General features: G+C 47.4%; 1 long non-coding RNA gene, 3 other non-coding genes and 1 pseudogene across 4 annotated transcripts in view; 1 reads left to right on the forward strand and 4 right to left on the reverse strand.

Annotated features, from left to right (window-relative positions):
- Positions 1-4,137: 4,137 nt before the first annotated feature.
- LOC128012665 (U1 spliceosomal RNA) lies at positions 4,138-4,301 on the reverse strand. Its single transcript, XR_008183166.1, has one exon. It is a non-coding gene; the product is annotated as a U1 spliceosomal RNA (small nuclear RNA).
- A 374-nt stretch (positions 4,302-4,675) lies between these two features.
- LOC128012450 (U2 spliceosomal RNA) lies at positions 4,676-4,866 on the reverse strand. The gene has a single exon (XR_008182973.1). It is a non-coding gene; the product is annotated as a U2 spliceosomal RNA (small nuclear RNA).
- A 2,051-nt stretch (positions 4,867-6,917) lies between these two features.
- Positions 6,918-7,081, reverse strand: LOC128012676 (U1 spliceosomal RNA). Its single transcript, XR_008183171.1, has one exon. It is a non-coding gene; the product is annotated as a U1 spliceosomal RNA (small nuclear RNA).
- Positions 7,082-7,455: 374 nt separating this feature from the next.
- On the reverse strand, positions 7,456-7,632 carry LOC128012650 (uncharacterized; annotated as a pseudogene).
- A 94-nt stretch (positions 7,633-7,726) lies between these two features.
- The window catches only part of LOC128011370 (uncharacterized), a 214,116-nt gene continuing 210,149 nt past the window's right edge, over positions 7,727-11,693 (forward strand). The window contains exon 1 of the long non-coding RNA XR_008182532.1: positions 7,727-7,824. This is a non-coding gene — a long non-coding RNA (uncharacterized LOC128011370). The remainder of the gene's footprint in view (positions 7,825-11,693) is intronic.

An 11,693-nucleotide genomic window follows, 5' to 3' on the forward strand; every position in this document is an offset into this window, starting at 1 on the left:
TGCACGTCTTCTAAAAGGTCGTTCCTTTCATTTTTATCTGTAAAAGCATACATATTTAAAATATTAAAATCATGTCCTAAGAAGGACAGATTTATTAAAAGAGCTCTCCCATCTCTCACCACTGTGCTACCCTTCACCAAGAGCTGAGGATTTTTTATTAAAATGGCTACTCCATCGGCTCTGTTAAAATTTGATCCACTCCACACAGATACATGGGGCCATTGTTCTTCCCATCTCCTATAATTGGACATAAAAGGTAAAGCACATTCTTGTAAAAGCAGGATATCGCTATTTTGGGTTTGTAAAAAGGATAAAACCATTTGAGCTCTCAACTGTGACCTCACACTTCTTACATTTAAGGTGGAGAGTGTGAGTGTCATGATAAAAACAGTTAAAAATGATAAATACAACATTTTAGAAGACATAAATAACTAAAATTTCAATTAAAAAGGATATCTGTATCTTGTGAAACCAGCTCTTCTTCTTTTCCCCTATTTGGGGAATCCGGAGATTGAAGCTGTTTCCCCCTTGAGCTAGCCCTAGGGGTTGATGTTTGGAGTTCTATTGACAAGAAAGATATTTCGTTTGGGGAACCGAGTGGGAAAAGCCGGTTCAGATCCCCTGATGAGAAGGAATCTGATCGCAATCCCACTCTATCTCTTTTCTCATTCTTCTCCTCAATGGGAGATCGGGCAATCCTTTTTTTCCCTCTCAATATAACTCCTGGAAGATCATTACTTACCTCTATCTCTTGTTTCTCCTCCACTACCTTTTCCTGTTCTTGTTCACTATCCTCCTCCTTGCTCTGTTCATTTGATTCCTTTTCTTTCTCTATTAGGGATTGGTGGAGTTCCATCTCCTCATTTCCGTCTGCTCCAATAGTGTGGTTTGGCGGGAAATTTGAAGTTTGCTCCGCCCCCCCTCTCTCCTTACCTCTGTTATCAATTTTCTCTCCACCAACCCCAGGGTTTGGCGGGAGATTTGAATTTAGCTCCACCTCCTCATTGGCCTGTTGTACTCGCTCCTCAACCACCATTTTGTCTGATTTTACTTTGTTGGCAAACGATTTGGGGCAATCTCTGTAGAGATGAGACAAGTCTCCACAAAGATTACACTTTCTGCCATTTGGACATTCTTCAAAGGAATGTCCAATTTCTCTACACTTGTTACAAAAGAGTTTCTGGCATGCTTCAACAAGATGCCCAAACTCCCCACATCGCCGGCAGAGTTTGGGCATTCCCTGGTAGTGGATGTAGCCCCTGTTTTCTCCCAGAACTATCATTTGTGGTAAATGCCTCAGACCTTGGAAGCCCTGTGGGTCTTCCCATTGCTTAATGGGGACCCTCCAGGAACAATTCCAAATACCGTCTTCATCATAAACCTTCATAGCCTGGCCCCTTACAGTGCAAAATCTACCCAGCCATGTGCAAATGTCTTCTCCATTCACAGTCTCATTGAACATTCTAACGATAACCATTTTTTGTGTGTTATCAGTTAGTTTCTCAACTTTAAACATGGAAAACTGGGTCTTGTGTGTGTCAAAGCGCTGCCAGAACTCATTTAACAGTGCTGCATTTTTAAAACTCACATCGAAGCCTTTGTTAAAAGGCAGGGTTAGAATGCAATTTAAATCAGCAGGATTAAAACCTAGAAGTTTTTGCATAAGTTTCCTCGAAAAATCCAACCTTGACATTTCCATTAACTTTCCATCTTTTTCTAAAAAAAGGAACCTAGTGCTGTGGTGCCTCCGCATGCCGGCACGAGCAGCCGACATGTTGGAGGCACCGACAGCTAAAAGGAATCAAACAAACTAAAAAATTACCACAGCAATAAAAACAACGTAAAACAGGAAATAACTTACCTTAAGACCAGTTTCTCAATAAAAAAAACTCCTCCTAAAAAACAAGCACAACACAATATGAAAGACAATAAATAGTAAAAAAGTATGCCAGATACAATACAATATACCTCTCGGGAGGTGTAGGACGTGCTATGGTAGAGCACAACCTAAAAACCTCCAAGAGGCGATCGCAGTCTCTTCCTTTAAGCCAGACACTTGATCTTAGCCAAAAGGCCGAGAAGCGATGCTGCTAAGACGCAGCAGGGAGGAAGCCGGACACGGCGATGCCCATCTCGGCTTTGGTAAGTTTTGGGAGACCTAAAAACGCTGGGGGATGGTGGTAGCCTCCCCTGTCTACAACGTCACCGGGCCTCGTCCCGATCGGCCTGACGGAAAGTACGGCATCGCTCGTAACTCCCAAACGGTTGGTCGCAGAGCCACGTGCCTTATGTCATCGGAATCCTTGGCTCGAGCCGAACGAGACGCAGGTCTCAGATTGGCTCGTCGCTCTGACGAAATTTTCGGGTATTTTGGATTTTGTCGAAAACCTTCTTTTGCAACCTAGCGCCAGGTATTTGGCCCAGTCCCACCCAAATCAGCACAGAAAGCTTCTCTGGAGTCTGACTGTCAATAATCATCCAAAAAAAGAGGAAATTTCCATTCACCTTGGCGAGGGGACCTCAAAACGTGCTAAGGTGGCGTGTCCGAGGTGGCTCGAATGGCTATAACTCCGGGAAGGAGTGAGATCCCTTCACCCAAATCGGCACACCTGTGCAGGGGCTCAGTCCGAGGCCAGGTGAAAAGGGGCGCGGCGACAGGCCAGTAGGTGGCGCCGTAAGCTGAAAAATAGGGAAAATGTAATGTAAAAAGACAATCAAACAAAGATGAAAACACCCGAAACACTGCGGGATCGTAGTACCCTCCCCTGTCTGCAACGTCACCGGGCCTTGTCCCGATCGGCCTGACGGTGGAACTGCAGCGACGGAAAGTACGGCATGGCTCGTAACTCCCAAACGGTTGGTCGCAGAGCCACGTGCCTTATGTCATCGGAATCCTTGGCTCGAGCCGAACGAGACGCAGGTCTCAGATTGGCTCGTCGCTCTGACGAAATTTTCGGGTATTTTGGATTTTGTCGAAAACCTTCTTTTGCAACCTAGCGCCAGGTATTTGGCCCAGTCCCACCCAAATCAGCACAGAAAGCTTCTCTGGAGTCTGACTGTCAATAATCATCCAAAAAAAGAGGAAATTTCCATTCACCTTGGCGAGGGGACCTCAAAACGTGCTAAGGTGGCGTGTCCGAGGTGGCTCGAATGGCTATAACTCCGGGAAGGAGTGAGATCACATCACCCAAATCGGCACACCTGTGCAGGGGCTCAGTCCGAGGCCAGGTGAAAAGGGGCGTGGCGACAGGCCAGTAGGTGGCGCCGTAAGCTGAAAAATAGGGAAAATGTAATGTAAAAAGACAATCAAACAAAGATGAAAACACCCGAAACACTGCGGGATCGTAGTACCCTCCCCTGTCTGCAACGTCACCGGGCCTTGTCCCGATCGGCCTGACGGTGGAACTGCAGCGACGGAAAGTACGGCATGGCTCGTAACTCCCAAACGGTTGGTCGCAGAGCCACGTGCCTTATGTCATCGGAATCCTTGGCTCGAGCCGAACGAGACGCAGGTCTCAGATTGGCTCGTCGCTCTGACGAAATTTTCGGGTATTTTGGATTTTGTCGAAAACCTTCTTTTGCAACCTAGCGCCAGGTATTTGGCCCAGTCCCACCCAAATTAGCACAGAAAGCTTCTCTGGAGTCTGACTGTCAATAATCATCCAAAAAAAGAGGAAATTTCCATTCACCTTGGCGAGGGGACCTCAAAACGTGCCAAGGTGGCGTGTCCGAGGTGGCTCGAATGGCTATAACTCCGGGAAGGAGTGAGATCCCTTCACCCAAATCGGCACACCTGTGCAGGGGCTCAGTCCGAGGCCAGGTGAAAAAGGGCGCGGCGACAGGCCACTAGGTGGCGCTGTAAGCGACAACAAAATTAATACGAATCGAAAAAAAGGACAAACAAACAACATGGAGACAGATACAGCTAGGCTGCAGTCAGTCCAATCTACTTTCAAAGTAAGGTCTGCGCTATGTTCGAACTAAACTACCCACCAGGGTCTGATTTTTCAAGAGCGTAAGTGACTTTGTTTCACAGGCGCACAACACGTATCTCGCATGTGACAGAACTCCCCATTCTGAAATGGAAATAAATAAAAAACTGTAAAAACCTCTTCTGCTTTGTTTCACCAACAATTTCAGGGGAGAGCGCGAACGCAGTCCCCCACTACCATAAATTATGCAGTCGAGATTCCCGCATTTGGGGAATTCGCAGGGGTCAGCATGGCCGGAGTGCAATGGACAAGCCTCGCCCTGGGTGAACCGCCTTCTTGATCATGGTGTCTCCCCTGCCAGGTAAGTATGAAGGCCCAGGCGGTCAGCCAGAGGTCTGATTTGCATCTCTACCATCCTCACCAACGGTTAGCCCTCCGCCCCCGCTCCAGGAAAGGAAGGACGGGTGCCTTCCGTTACTGGCCTGGAAACTGCCAAGCTCATGGGCCGGTGCTTCCCAACGCCAGTTTTAGATGACTCTCTTTAAACAAACACACCTGATTCGATGCACCACCTCGTCTGTGAAAGACTTCAAGACCTCAGGTGGGTGCATCGTTAGTGGAAGAGTCCAAGACCCCAGGAGGACACATCAGGAAAAAAGTTTGCAATAAACCACAGCATCTGCAATGGCAGCTCTCATTCCTTGTTCTGCTATTCGACACAATAAATGGCAATCCCCAAAAAGGGAAAGCACACCGTTCCTGGAGACACTGCAATACCAGGCCGATGCATGGAGTGGATGGAGCAAGCCCCGGCTCCAGCTCCGTGATCTAAAAATCCATTTAATATGTAGTCCCCGGATGGGGGACGTATCAGATATTAAACTGATAAGAACAGATACTACACTTGATCTTAGCCAAAAGGCCGAGAAGCGATGCTGCTAAGACGCAGCAGGGAGGAAGCCGGACACGGCGATGCCCATCTCGGCTTTGGTAAGTTTTGGGAGACCTAAAAACGCTGGGGGATGGTGGTAGCCTCCCCTGTCTACAACGTCACCGGGCCTCGTCCCGATCGGCCTGACGGAAAGTACGGCATCGCTCGTAACTCCCAAACGGTTGGTCGCAGAGCCACGTGCCTTATGTCATCGGAATCCTTGGCTCGAGCCGAACGAGACGCAGGTCTCAGATTGGCTCGTCGCTCTGACGAAATTTTCGGGTATTTTGGATTTTGTCGAAAACCTTCTTTTGCAACCTAGCGCCAGGTATTTGGCCCAGTCCCACCCAAATCAGCACAGAAAGCTTCTCTGGAGTCTGACTGTCAATAATCATCCAAAAAAAGAGGAAATTTCCATTCACCTTGGCGAGGGGACCTCAAAACGTGCTAAGGTGGCGTGTCCGAGGTGGCTCGAATGGCTATAACTCCGGGAAGGAGTGAGATCCCTTCACCCAAATCGGCACACCTGTGCAGGGGCTCAGTCCGAGGCCAGGTGAAAAGGGGCGCGGCGACAGGCCAGTAGGTGGCGCCGTAAGCTGAAAAATAGGGAAAATGTAATGTAAAAAGACAATCAAACAAAGATGAAAACACCCGAAACACTGCGGGATCGTAGTACCCTCCCCTGTCTGCAACGTCACCGGGCCTTGTCCCGATCGGCCTGACGGTGGAACTGCAGCGACGGAAAGTACGGCATGGCTCGTAACTCCCAAACGGTTGGTCGCAGAGCCACGTGCCTTATGTCATCGGAATCCTTGGCTCGAGCCGAACGAGACGCAGGTCTCAGATTGGCTCGTCGCTCTGACGAAATTTTCGGGTATTTTGGATTTTGTCGAAAACCTTCTTTTGCAACCTAGCGCCAGGTATTTGGCCCAGTCCCACCCAAATCAGCACAGAAAGCTTCTCTGGAGTCTGACTGTCAATAATCATCCAAAAAAAGAGGAAATTTCCATTCACCTTGGCGAGGGGACCTCAAAACGTGCTAAGGTGGCGTGTCCGAGGTGGCTCGAATGGCTATAACTCCGGGAAGGAGTGAGATCCCTTCACCCAAATCGGCACACCTGTGCAGGGGCTCAGTCCGAGGCCAGGTGAAAAGGGGCGTGGCGACAGGCCAGTAGGTGGCGCCGTAAGCTGAAAAATAGGGAAAATGTAATGTAAAAAGACAATCAAACAAAGATGAAAACACCCGAAACACTGCGGGATCGTAGTACCCTCCCCTGTCTGCAACGTCACCGGGCCTTGTCCCGATCGGCCTGACGGTGGAACTGCAGCGACGGAAAGTACGGCATGGCTCGTAACTCCCAAACGGTTGGTCGCAGAGCCACGTGCCTTATGTCATCGGAATCCTTGGCTCGAGCCGAACGAGACGCAGGTCTCAGATTGGCTCGTCGCTCTGACGAAATTTTCGGGTATTTTGGATTTTGTCGAAAACCTTCTTTTGCAACCTAGCGCCAGGTATTTGGCCCAGTCCCACCCAAATTAGCACAGAAAGCTTCTCTGGAGTCTGACTGTCAATAATCATCCAAAAAAAGAGGAAATTTCCATTCACCTTGGCGAGGGGACCTCAAAACGTGCCAAGGTGGCGTGTCCGAGGTGGCTCGAATGGCTATAACTCCGGGAAGGAGTGAGATCCCTTCACCCAAATCGGCACACCTGTGCAGGGGCTCAGTCCGAGGCCAGGTGAAAAAGGGCGCGGCGACAGGCCACTAGGTGGCGCTGTAAGCGACAACAAAATTAATACGAATCGAAAAAAAGGACAAACAAACAACATGGAGACAGATACAGCTAGGCTGCAGTCAGTCCAATCTACTTTCAAAGTAAGGTCTGCGCTATGTTCGAACTAAACTACCCACCAGGGTCTGATTTTTCAAGAGCGTAAGTGACTTTGTTTCACAGGCGCACAACACGTATCTCGCATGTGACAGAACTCCCCATTCTGAAATGGAAATAAATAAAAAACTGTAAAAACCTCTTCTGCTTTGTTTCACCAACAATTTCAGGGGAGAGCGCGAACGCAGTCCCCCACTACCATAAATTATGCAGTCGAGATTCCCGCATTTGGGGAATTCGCAGGGGTCAGCATGGCCGGAGTGCAATGGACAAGCCTCGCCCTGGGTGAACCGCCTTCTTGATCATGGTGTCTCCCCTGCCAGGTAAGTATGAAGGCCCAGGCGGTCAGCCAGAGGTCTGATTTGCATCTCTACCATCCTCACCAACGGTTAGCCCTCCGCCCCCGCTCCAGGAAAGGAAGGACGGGTGCCTTCCGTTACTGGCCTGGAAACTGCCAAGCTCATGGGCCGGTGCTTCCCAACGCCAGTTTTAGATGACTCTCTTTAAACAAACACACCTGATTCGATGCACCACCTCGTCTGTGAAAGACTTCAAGACCTCAGGTGGGTGCATCGTTAGTGGAAGAGTCCAAGACCCCAGGAGGACACATCAGGAAAAAAGTTTGCAATAAACCACAGCATCTGCAATGGCAGCTCTCATTCCTTGTTCTGCTATTCGACACAATAAATGGCAATCCCCAAAAAGGGAAAGCACACCGTTCCTGGAGACACTGCAATACCAGGCCGATGCATGGAGTGGATGGAGCAAGCCCCGGCTCCAGCTCCGTGATCTAAAAATCCATTTAATATGTAGTCCCCGGATGGGGGACGTATCAGATATTAAACTGATAAGAACAGATTTTTTTTCTTTCGAAAAAGTTTTATTGTCACCATTTACATTTTTTCCATTTGCATTTTTTCTTTTTCACACAACATTTTCTTTTTAATCACACATTAAAACAAGCAATATAATATATAATAAATACACATGGTAAAATGAAAGAAACAATCATTGTTAAAAAGCATTTGATTAAAACCACAGTGTTTTGCTTGTTTTTAAAAGTCCATTATTGAGGTGTGTTTAAAAGGTGCGGTCAGTTCCAAAAGTAAAATACAAATTTTAAAAAAAGCAAACAAGCCTCGTATATATATATATGTTAATAAAACCTCTTTCATGATAAAACAATAAAAAACACCAATTAAAAATCATCTATTGTGCAAGACCGGGGGTGAGTCCTTATCAAGTGGGTCATCACCCCACTCTCCAGAACAGGGACATGAGATGCTACTTTATGGACTCAGCGGAGATCCCCTCTCCTCCGGCCCGCTGGCCCGCTGTTCCCGTAGCCAGAGTGGTGAGGGTGCATCTACGGGCGGCCAGGGTCGGTGCCTGCCGGGACCCTCTCCGTGCGACCCCGGCCCCCCCCGTCCGAATATCGTCGTCCGGTACCCCTGCAGCATTGATGTTACCTTTAGCTCGCATGCATGGAGGGTTACCGTAACGCGCTTCCCCACCAGCAGGTTTCTGGTGGCCCAGATGGCATCCTTGATGACGTTGAGGGTGAGCCAGAGCGAGGTAAATTTCTGTGCCGTCAAGTCCTTCAAGCCCCGGCCCACCCCAAGGATGGCGAGCTGGTACCCGAACTGGGCCCCACCCGCTGGTAGGCACGGGAAATACAGGGGGCCGGTCTTGGCCCACAGGTCCCGCGCAGTGCTGCACTCCCAGAGCAGGTGGTGGACGGTCTCCGGGGAATTGCAGCCGGACCGCGGGCAGATGGGGTTCTTGGCCATGCCTCTGGAGTGCATAACCGCCCTGACCGGGAGGATCTCATGAGCCACCATCCACGATAAGTCCTTGTGCCTGTTCTGGAGAGCGGGGTGAGCCGCGTTCCGCCAAACCTGTTTGGCCTCACTTGGTGTGAGGCCCGGAACTGGACTCACCGGTTCCCGGTCCTGCACAACAGAGATGAGAGACTTGTGTTGAGTTAAAATGGTGACATCTTCACTCTCTAAAAGGTATTTCTTTAAAAACTTTTTTATAAAACTGTACTCTTTGGGCAAGTTAAAAGACACTGGGGTTTTCAAGTCCACTGGTAAAATTTTCAGTGTTCGTAGGTAAGACCCCATCCAAAATCGCGCCATTGCAGCCGTCTTGTTTTCTTTGGATGGGGTCGTGGCATAACTAATGTGCAGGGCGGTGAAGCGGCTGCCTAAAAACAGGTGGGGGTCAGGGAGGCCTTTTCCACCGTTCTCCGGCCTTTTCTTGATGGTCTCCCTCTTCAGGCGCTCCCACTTGGACCCCCACAGGAAGTAAAACACCGCCCTCTCCAATTTCCCCAGGAACCACCGAGGGGGGCTAAAAACAGAACAGACAAGTAAAATCAGAGGTAAAATCACAGATTTAAAAATTAAAACCTTGCCTTCCATCGTCATCTGTCTTAGTCCCCAAAACCCCAGTCTTTTCCTAACTTTCCCTAACAAGTCAGTCCAGTTTTCCCGTCCACCCCCGTCTTTATCAAATTTAACGCCTAAAATCTTAAAATCGTTGTCTTTAAAAACCAAATCAAGTCCTCCTGTGTCCACGTCTCCCCACGGCCCGAAGAGCTGGGCCTCGGACTTGTTTCTATTGAGTTTGGCGCCCGAGGCCCGACCGTACCAGTCAGTCAAGTCCAGTGCTCTTCGTATTGATAAAACGTCTGTGGCTAAAAGAGTTACGTCGTCCATATATAAAACACAGGTCGCCGTCAGTCCCCCCGTCCCAGGAACGTCCAGTCCTTTGATCCATTTGTCCCTTCTCAAGATCTGTGCCAGTGGCTCGATGCAAGCCACATACAGAAGAGGAGATAAAGGACATCCCTGACGGACACCACTGTGTATGTTCACAGCTTTGGAAAGATGCCCATTTATTAGAATTTTGCTGACTATTCCCTTGTACAGCAGTCCCACCCAGGCTATAAACCTCTTTGGAAACCCCATTTTCTCCAGAACCTGGAAGAGGTACTGGTGCGAGACTCGATCAAATGCTTTTTCAAAATCTAAATTTAGGACTACTAGCCGAATATTTCTGTCTCTCGCGTAACAGATGGCGTCTCTAATCAGCACTAGGTTGTCTGTTATCTTTCTTCCGGGCACAGAACAAGCTTGATCCGGGTGAATCACGTCCTCTAAAACAGTTGACATGCGTGTTGCTAAAACTTTGCTAAAAAGTTTATAATCGAAATTTAAAAGTGTTATGGGTCTCCAGTTTTTTAAGTCAGTCCGGTCACCTTTTTTGTGAAGTAAAGAAACTATCCCTATTCTAAAACTGTCTGGAAGTCTGTCGAGGGTCTCAAACTCTTTAAAAACTGTCAAAAGCTCTTGTCCTAAAATGTCCCAAAATGTTAGATAAAACTCCAGGGGAAGTCCATCCACTCCTGGGGACTTCCCCTTTTTAAAACCTCCAAGAGCTTTTTGGGTTTCTAAAATGTTCAAATCTTGGGCTAAAATCTCATTTTGACAGTCGACCCTTTTTTCAACAAAATTTAAAACTTCTTTTACGGTGTCTGAGTGTACCTTTTTAAAACTATATAAAGCCCCATAAAATTTTTCCACATCCTCTAAAATCTCTTTTGTTGTGTTAACCTCCCTATCCCCTGTTTTAACCCTGGTTAACCCCCCACCCCTTGTTATTATTTTCTTAAAAAAATATCTGGTACACTTTTCCCCTTCTTCAATTTCTCTCTCTTTGCTTCTTAAAAGGACCCCTTTACTTTCTATATTGGCTAAAACTGACATTTCCTTTTTTACATCCTGGATTTCATTGTTAAAATCAAAACCATTATTTAAAAGATTAAAATACCTTTGTAGTCTTTTTTGCAACCCCAACATGCATTTCTTTTCCCTACTCTTCTTTTCTTTCCCTATCTTTCTAAAAAACTGTCTCGTCCGGTCCTTTACCATCTCCCACCACTGTGCACGTGTATCATAAAAGTCTTGGAGGGTCTGCCATTGGCTGAACTGTTCCCTATATTCTAAAATTACATTCTTGTCTTCCAACAGGGAACAGTTCAGCTTCCACAGCCCTCCCCCTACCGTCACACCCATGGGCAGTGAAAGGGTGCAAGACAGCATCATGTGATCAGAGAAAAAAAGGGGGGTTAATGTAGCATCGGTTGGCGGGCAGTCCCTTGTAAACACGTAGTCGATTCGAGAGGCTTTGGTACCATCACCACTGAACCAGGTGAAGCCCTCCTCTCTTTGATGCAAAATTTTAAAACAGTCGACTAAATTGAAATCTCTGACTAAACCCTGCAATAAAACCGACGTTTTGTCCACTCTAAAATCCTCCCCTACCCTTTTCCTGTCTGTTTTAGATAAAACACAATTAAAATCCCCTGCTACCATTAGGGGAGCCCTACCTAGCATGTGGGGTTGCAAGTCTTCTAAAAGCTCATATCTTTCGTTCTTTTCCGTAAAACCATATACATTAAGAACATTAAAATCCCTGTCTAAAAAGGTCAGATTTACTAAAAGTGCCCGGCCTTGCCTCACCACAGTGCTGCCCTTCACCAAGATGTTAGGATTATTAATTAAAACCGCAACTCCGTCGTTTTTGTTAAAATTTGATCCGCTCCATATGGAGGCTCCTGCGGACCATAGCTCTTCCATTTTTGTGTACCTAGTTAAAAAGGGCAGAGAACACTCTTGTAATAAAAACAAATCTGACTTAAAAGATTTTAAAAAGGACAAAATACTCTGTGCTCTAATGGTGGACCTCACACTTCTGACATTGATAGTAGAGATGGTGAGGGCCATGAGCAGTAGGGTTAAAAAGGTATGAGGCATTTAAAACAGAAGACAAGAAAAAGACTACAAAAATATGATTAAAATCATGTTACATCTTGTAGCATTTGTCTTTCCTTTTCCCCAGATGAGCTGAGGTCTGGAGGGCAAATGCCTGTCGCT

Source organism: Carassius gibelio, chromosome B23, assembly GCF_023724105.1.
Source record: "Carassius gibelio isolate Cgi1373 ecotype wild population from Czech Republic chromosome B23, carGib1.2-hapl.c, whole genome shotgun sequence".
Taxonomy (NCBI): domain Eukaryota; kingdom Metazoa; phylum Chordata; class Actinopteri; order Cypriniformes; family Cyprinidae; genus Carassius; species Carassius gibelio.